This window comes from Ranitomeya imitator, chromosome 6 (assembly GCF_032444005.1).
Source record: "Ranitomeya imitator isolate aRanImi1 chromosome 6, aRanImi1.pri, whole genome shotgun sequence".
Taxonomy (NCBI): Eukaryota; Metazoa; Chordata; class Amphibia; order Anura; family Dendrobatidae; genus Ranitomeya; species Ranitomeya imitator.
Window position 1 is genome coordinate 116862754 of NC_091287.1, and position 8703 is coordinate 116871456.

General features: G+C 46.9%; 1 long non-coding RNA gene across 1 annotated transcript; it reads right to left on the reverse strand.

Annotated features, from left to right (window-relative positions):
* Window positions 1-778: 778 nt before the first annotated feature.
* LOC138642093 (uncharacterized) lies at window positions 779-2812 on the reverse strand. Its single transcript, XR_011313996.1, has 3 exons — window positions 2522-2812; window positions 2049-2395; window positions 779-1000 (listed from the first exon to the last, which is right to left on the reverse strand). It is a non-coding gene; the product is annotated as an uncharacterized lncRNA (long non-coding RNA).
* Between the last annotated feature and the right edge of the window lie 5891 nt (window positions 2813-8703).

Genomic DNA, 8703 nt, shown 5'->3' on the forward strand with positions numbered 1-8703 from the left:
ATTGAATATCGATGTTGATTTTGATTAATAGGGATCTTGACATCTTCTATCTTTTGGTATAGATCTTCCCATCTTGGTCAGTCAATGTTCTTCCATCCTTCTCTGCTGCTCAGGCTGCCCAACACCAGCACAGGAGTATTGCCAGTGCACGGCACCTTCTGGACTCATGAAGTAGTCAGTGAAGGATTCTCTCACACGCACACCCGAGTTGGACGGCCTTCCCAGACCCACGTTGACCACTGGATTAAATATTGGCTGCTGGTACTCCACATCTACGTCAGTGTTGTACTCACGAGCATAGTTGTGGAGTACACAGCAAGCCTTAATCACAGCATCAACGGTGTCTGTGTCCAACTGGATGGGTGTGTGAAAGATCCTCCACTGACTAGTCATGATCCCAAAGGTGCATTCCACATATCTGCGTGCACGACTCAGCCGATAATTAAAAATCCTTCGCCGGGCATTCAGTCCCCTTCGTGGGTATGGGCGCAGCAGGGTTGTCGTTAAGGGAAACGCCTCATCCGATACCATCACAAAGGGTACTGGATGTGTGGAACCCGGCAAAGGTCTTGGGGCTGGGAGCGTTCCGCCATCTTGAAGAATTTGCATCCCAATCTGTGACGTTCGCAACACCCGAGAATCCCCAGTACTACCATAGGCACCAACGTCAATGGCAACAGATTTGTAATGTGCATCAGCCACCGCCATCAGGACCACTGAAAAATACTTCTTATAATTAAAGAAGCGTGATCCTGATCGTGGTGGCTGAACCCTTACATGTTTACCATCGACTGCACCTATGCAGTTTGGGAAATTGGCCACAGACTGAAAGCCTGCTGCAACCTGCAGCCAAGTCTCCTCGGTTGGGGAAGGCATCACTATAGGCTGCAACTTCTGCCAGATGACGGTACATGTGCACCTCACAATGTTAGAGATGGTGGATTTACCAACCCTAAATTGGAGGTGCAGGGATGTATAGCTCTCTCCTGTGGCCAAAAATCTGCAAAGAAACAAAAATGAATATTAGAAATGTCACGCAGTTATGGGCGCTATAATATGTGTTCAGCCCCTTTCATGTTTTATCTAAAGTATTCTATAATGCTGCCCTTAGTAACATGGCACAACACAAGGGTATCAATAAATAAACCACCAGTCACATCAGAAGGGACTTGCAGGTCCGTGTCCAGCCACTCCAATGTTTAGCCAACGACACCACCCTCCTACTTCCTTCAACGCACTAATCCGGCCTGTTGAGGGCAGAAGTAAGTCCTGCAGTGAGCGAAGGCAAGAAAAGGAGACAGGCCCAGCGCATGCACATCTGCGCACTTTGCTCTATCCTCATCAGGACCAGAAAGTACATCTGCGCAGAAGAGAGGTATCGCAAGAAGGGAGGCGCACAAACTGGACACAGCAAGATGGGATAACATTACAAAACACACACACGGGTATGATGTATCTCCACTGACCCAGGGCCCAAATTATAGAATTCTGTAGATAAGGCATAAAATACAGTGGGCACATCTGGTAGCACACAAAAATGTTTACATTTTCCTGGCGTGTTATAAACATGATATTTCCGGTAAAGCATTTGCCCGTAAAGTATTTGCCCGTAAAGCAGAGCACAGTGGTGATGTCACCGCTCTGCTTTCCGTCCAGCGCACTTACTGCAGGGAAGCTGACGCTGCGGGACGCGACAGGAATGGATTTTTTTTTTTTTTTTTACAATTATACAATGGTAACTAGGGTAAACATCGGGTTACTAAGCATGGCCCTGCGCTTAGTAACCCGATGTTTACCCTGGTTACTCGGGGACTTCGGCATCATTGGTCACTGGAGAGCTGTCTGTGTGACAGCTCTCCAACGACCACACAGCGACGCTGCAGCGATGGACATCGTTGTCTAGATCGCTGCAGCGTCGCTAAATGTGACGGTACCTTTATTAGTTTGTCAGTGTCTCCGAGACATGTGAAAACTTTCATCACACATACCGGACACACGGACATGTGAAAGAGCCCTAATAACATTCAACCCAAAAATTATTTACTTACCGCAAGGTGATGAGCAGCCTTTCCTCAGCAGAGATGGCCTTCCTCATAAAAGTGTCTTGCAGTGTGAGATGGGGGAAACTATTGCCAGAAGTCGGTCGAACGCCAGGATTGGCAGACGGCAAAATGAAACGAACTTTTCCGGGTATCTGAAAATGTAAAAAAAAAAAAAAAAAAATTGTTACATAACATATCATAACATTTGTGGAAAAACATTACTTTGTATTTTCATGAATTTCTACTTACTTCCACAAATCATTATAAAGCACATAAAAGTGGCCTTTTTGTGTACGTTCTGCAACAAGCGGGTGCACCCACAGTCTTTTCCGTCTTCTCTCCTGCTGCTGCCTCTAAAATAAAAAAAAATACATTTTTTTTACAACACAACACTGTGAAAATTAAGAAAAATCAAGATGTCGGTAAAGCGCTGTAGAATATGTGTAGCGTAAAAAAAAAAAAAATGCACTTCAGCTTACCTGCTGTCTATGCATATTCAAGATTTGCAGCAGCAACCCCAGCATAAGTATCCGGTGCGGCCTGCGGACGTGTACCTGCGGCATATTTTGGTAACTTCCACTCATGTTTGCACAAAATGGAGGATGAAAGAAGAAGGGGATGGACAAGGAAATGACATCATTATTTTTTTTTTTTTGTAACTGAAGTTTGTCAAGTTTCCAGAGCTTTATTTAGGTAAAAAACGCAGACAATCTGCACTAAAAAACGCACTAAAAAACGCACTGAAAAACGCACCAAAAACGCACCAAAAACGCACCTGCGTTTTCTGCCATGAGCTTCAGATTTTAGTGCAGAAAAAAAAGCTGGAAAATCTGCAATGTGTGCACATAGCCTAAGGGTATGTTTCCACAGTCAGGAACCGGCAGCGCTGTGGACGCAGCACATGTCCGCTGCATCCAAAGGGCTTCCGGCTTTTGAACGCAGATTCTGCATGTGTTCATTGAACCGTGCGGAATCACAGCGCCCAATACATTGTATGTGGGTATTTAACTTGCGAGGATGGATAAATTGACATGCAGTCTCGAAAGACCCAACGCATGTCTGTCACTGCAGGGATACCGGAGGCATCCCTGCACGCATAGTGGAGATAGGATTTCTGCAAATCCCATCCACTGTGCTGTAACATCTGGCCACTGCAGGTTTGATGCTCCAGATGAAAGCAGTGTCAAACCTACAGCATTTACTGACCGTGGAAACATAACCTAATTCAGTCAAATAGCGATCATTTAGCTCTGAGCCCTGTCTTGTGCCCAAAAAGTGTTAAAAGTGTTAACATGCTTCTGTCATAAAAAAAAACACTTTGAAAAGTCACAATTTTTTAGCAGGTGGGGGATTCTCTCTGCACTGTTGGAATGCGTGTCTCATTAAGGAAGAGCTGGGGAGGCAGAAGCAGTGGAAGAAGTGTTAAATATAGAGGTTTGTCCAGCAAGCCTTGGGGATTACAAAAACTTGTGAAGCAGCCCCATGCCCACCTGCCCCCACAGCCACCAGAGTCACCCATTGCCCAGTCATTGAGATGTAGCACCCCTGGCCACCCTGGAAACAGATTTTTTCAAGTAATGGAAGATGTTGTCTGAGACATGCTGGTGTAGCACAGGCAGAGTTTTCTTAGAAAAGTGATGGTGACTGGGCAACTGATAATAGTGGACTGGGATGGCCATCAGCTTTCTTAAACTGTCTGTATCCACCAGATGGAAAGACAGCATTTCCGTGGCCAACAAATTGGAGATGGTGGAGTTCTAGCTCTTAGCTTTGGCATGTGTAGGCGGAAACATTCTTTTACGTGACTACAACTGTGGGACAGAGGCCTGGCTGCTGTGCTGAGAGAGGGTGGAGTAATGTGAACAGGACAACCTGTTGTCCATTGTCTTTGAATAGGACCAGATGGTATTTGCTCAGTAGAGCTTTCAGTGACATTACGGCCTAAATCACGTACACCTTGAACACCAAGCCTATTCCCCCATCCACCATGACCTCGCTTTTCCAAGTCAAGTTGGATGTACCCTTCTCCTCTTTTAACCTGTTTTTCACAACCCTAGGCCCAGACCTGTCAGTCACCTGTGACTAAATTAAGAGTCAATATTTATTTGCTGAAATAGTGTGTCTGAACCACAGTATTGTGACAAAGGATTCAGATTCTGAATTGTGGCCTTCAGCTGTCAGCTTTAGCAAAGTTGTTTATCAAGAATAAAGGGGTCACACATGCTTTTTTAAAATTATTTAAATAAATAATTTAAATAAAATGGAGTGGGGTCCCCCCTTTTTTTGATAACCAGCCAAGCTAAAGTTCACCGCTGGGGGATGGCATTCTTAGCCTGGTAAGGGGCCATGGATATTGGCACCACCCAGTCTAAAAATAACAGCCCACAGTCACCCCAGAAAAAGTGCTGATGTTAGAATGGTGAAGTGAACTCACAGGACCTTTCTGATGGCAGGAGAATTTTCACGCTCACGGTGCCATCGGATAGCTAATAGGAGTCCACGGGAAAACACTGAGCACATGGTGCTCAGCGTCTGCTGGATGACAGGCTGCAAGGTCGCATCACGCAACCATGCAACCTGCCATCTAGATGTAGCAGAGCTGGACCTGTTGTGGAACAAATTGATTAGCAGCATCTTTGCAGAAAGGTGTGGAATATTGTTGCTTGTTTTTTTTAACTCTTTTGCATATGACAAGTGCGTCGGGGGAATGGGCGAGGTCGTAAGATCAAGAACTTTCCAGCACATACATTGCTGGCTTTTCAACACTTGCATGGTTCGAGAGCTGTGCGATTTTTTTCTCGCACCCATACTCTTGCACTGGAGAGTCTAGGACGATATATGCATACAATCGCAGTATGCTGCAATTTTACAAGCATGTCAAATACGCCTGAGAAAATAAACGATGATGTGAGCTCCCTCATAGATTAACACTTGTTCGAGTGCTATGCAACGTTTTCTTGCATACCCCTTGCTCGTATTCTACGGTAGTGTGACGCCGGCCTAACGCACGAAATACGGTCATGTCTCAAACACAACCCATAGGTTTAGCTTCCAGAGCCCAGGACTGGTGTTGATATCTTGAGATAAGAACACCTTTTTTAATTCTAACATGTTAGGCTACGTTCACATCAGCGTTTTTGTGAGCAGCGTATCATCTGCATGCACAAATGGAAGCCAAAATGCATTCGAACACACGATTATGCCTCCGCATCATCTTACGCATGATGCAAAAAAATGCTGTGTGTGCATGCGTTTAAATGCATTTTGCCATGTGTTTGCGTTTTCTATGCACATAGTGGAGTTGGTTACATCATTTCCTGGACATGCACAGTCTAAAGTATGCATGCGTATTGAGTGCATTTGTACGCAAGTATTTGCATACCAATGCGTTCCCATAGGCAGTAATACATTTTTTTTGTGCACTCATCCGCATGAGCATGATTGCTCAATACTTGACACCTCAAAAAATGCAACATGTTGCGTTCGCCGGACACCGCCACACACCTCGAAACTACGCAAGACTACGTATCCGCATGCGAACACATGCAAACGCATGTCCCTGCGCACACCATGTTAAAGATATGTACTCTATGGTTGTCATGGCCAGATTGCTTTGATCATAGCAAGTGAGCATTTCTGCCACACATGGGAAATCTGATCATCGCCTGTGTGTAGCAGAGTCGATCAGACAACTGCAGCTTCTTGTCTTCCATGGAGACTATTGAAACAAGAAAAAGGTAAAAAAAAGTTTTAAAAAATAATAATAAAATATAAAAGGTCAAATCACCCATTCAAAATAAAACAATAAAAAAAATCAAATAAAAACATATTTGGTATCACAGAGTTCAGAATCGCTCGATCTATCAATATAAAAAAATAAACCCGATCACTAAACGGAGTAACAAGAAAAAATTCAAAACATCAGAACTAGTGTTGAGCATTTTGATACTGCAAATACCGGGTATCGGCCGATATTTGCTGTATCAGAATTCCAATACCGAGTTCCGATACTTTTGCGATATCGGATACCGGAATCGGAAGTTCCTATAGTGCAATGATGCACTATAATGGAGTGTGAGCGGTGCGTGGGCAGAGACCGCGTGTGTGTGGGGCGGTGTCTGTGTGTGACAGTGGGGGGGTCTGTGCGTGCCTGACGGGGCTCTCTGCGGCGTGTAGGGGCTCTGTGAGTGTGTGCCAGGTCTCTATGCGGGCATTCTGGAGCTCTGTGTGTGTGTGCCAGGGCTCTGTGCGGCGTGCCGGGGCATTGTGCAGTGTGCTGGGGCTCTGTGCGGCGTGCGGGGCTCTGTGCATGTGTGCCGGGGCACTGTGAGGCATGCCAAGGCTCTGTGCGGTGTGCAGGGGCTCTGTGCGGCATGCAGGGCTCTGTGCGTGTGTACCGGGGCTCTGTGTGGCGTGCGGGACTCTGTGCATGTGTGCTGGGGCTCTGCGCGGCATGCCGGGGCTCTGTGCAGCGTGCATGGCTCTGTGCAGCGTGCAGGGCTTTGTGCGGCGTGCGGGGCTCTGTGCATGTGTGCCGGGGCTCTGTGCGGCGTTCCGGGGCTCTGTGCGTGTGTGATGGGGCTCTGTGTGGCATGCCGGGGTTCTGTGCGGCATGCCGGGGCTCTGTGTGGCACGCCGGGGCTTTGTGCGGCATGCGGGGCTCTGCGCGTGTGTGCCGGGGCTCTGTGTGGCGTGCCGGGGCTCTGTGCATGTGTAAGGGGTAAGTGAAGGTTTTTATGTTCGTCGCGTCCGCCATTTTCTACAGTGCATGCGCGACCGAAACTCCGCCCCCTACTCCCCGGACTTCAGAATGGGCAGTGGATGCGTTGAAAAACTGCATCCGCTGCCCACGTCGTGCACAAATTTCACAATGTGGGTTGGTACGTCAACTCGACGCATAGCGACGGACCCATACTGACACAAGTGTGAAAGAGGCCTTAATGAGCGTTGAATTAAAAAAAAAAATGGTAAAAATCAGCGTGGGCTCCCGTGCAATTTTCTACGCCAAAGGGGCAAAGCCGACGGCCGGGGGCCAATATTTGTAGCCTGCTATGAATATCAGCCCGCAGCTGTCTGCATAGCCTTTACTTACTATTAAAATAGGGGGACCCCCCAAAAAATGATGTGGGGTCCCCCTATATTTTATTGTCAGAAAGGCTACGCAGACAGCTTCAGGCTGATATTCATAGCCCAGAGAGGGGCCATGGATATTGGCCCCCCGGCTACAAATACCAGTCCGCAGCCACCCCAGAAATGGCACATCTGTAAGATGTGCCAATTCCGGCACTTAACCCCTCTCTTCACACTCCCGTGTAGCGGTGGGATATGGGGTTATAAGAGGTTAATGTCACCTTGCTATTGTAAGGTGACATTAAGCCGGGTTAATAACGGGAAGGCGTCAATAAGACGCATATCCATTATTAATCCAATAGTAATAAAGGGTTAATAAAACACACACATTAGGAAAAAAGTATTTTAATATTCTTCACTTAACCATACTTACCATACTTCAGCGCCTGCAAAAAATGTAAAATAATAAACGTATACTACCTGTCTGCCGTAGTCCAATTAATAACGAGTGTCCCACGACGATCTCCCCTATAGAACAGTAACATCGAGTGATGTCACTGCTCTATAGGACCCTCAGTGACACACTGACAGGAGACAATGGCTCCTGCAGTGCATCACTGAGAGGTTACCTTAGGACAAAGTCTCACTTTATGGCAATTGCTGCGTGGGAAAAATTCTCATACAGCAATGCTAAAAGTGAGACTAGGGACTATTTTTTTTTTACAGCGGCGGAGGAATACAGTGCAGAAGGATACCTTAGCTCTTGTCATTATGTTCCTGGAGCCCCTAGAGAGCGGTCACATCAGCTGATGCTGCCGTTCTCTACGGGAGATCGTCGTGGGACACTCGTGGATTTCTGCGGATAGGGAGTATATTGGTTGCTTGTTATTTTCATATTTTTTTTACAGATGACACTGGCTTCTGGGAACAAAGTGACAAGTAATGGTGAGTATGATCTCTATGTTTAATGTACTGTATGTCTGTATGTATGTATTGTATGAATGTATGAATGCATTGTATGTAGTATTTATGTAGCATGTACCGTATTTTTCGCTTTGTAAGACGCTCCGGATTATAAGACGCACCCCAAATTTTGAGGAGAAAAATAGGAAAAAACTATTTTTTAATAAATTGGTGGGGCGTCTTATAATCCATGCGTCTTATTACTTACCAGGGGTTGTGGTTGTGGTGGATCAGGGTCCCAGGCTCGTTGCCGGAGGCAGGAGTGGAGCATTGCTGCAGGCTGGGATGAGGGGGTCTGCAGGGGGCTCCTGTGCTGCAGGGGGGCTCCTGTGCTGCAGCCTGGGATGAGGGGTCTGCAGGGGGCTCCTTTGCTGCAGGCTGGGATGAGGGGTCTGCAGGGGGCTCCTGTGCTGTAGGGCTGTCTCCGGTGCTGCGGGGGGCTCTGGTGACATTTTGTGAAAGACCAGAGCCCCCCGGCAGTTCTTCCATGCGTTCCAGTATGACTAATTCCGGGAAAATGGCCGCCGGAATCTCGAGAGATGAGATCTCAGCGCTGAAATCTCATCTCCCGAGATTCCGGCGGCCATTTTCCCGGAGTCAGTCATACTGGAACTAACTCCGGGAAAAT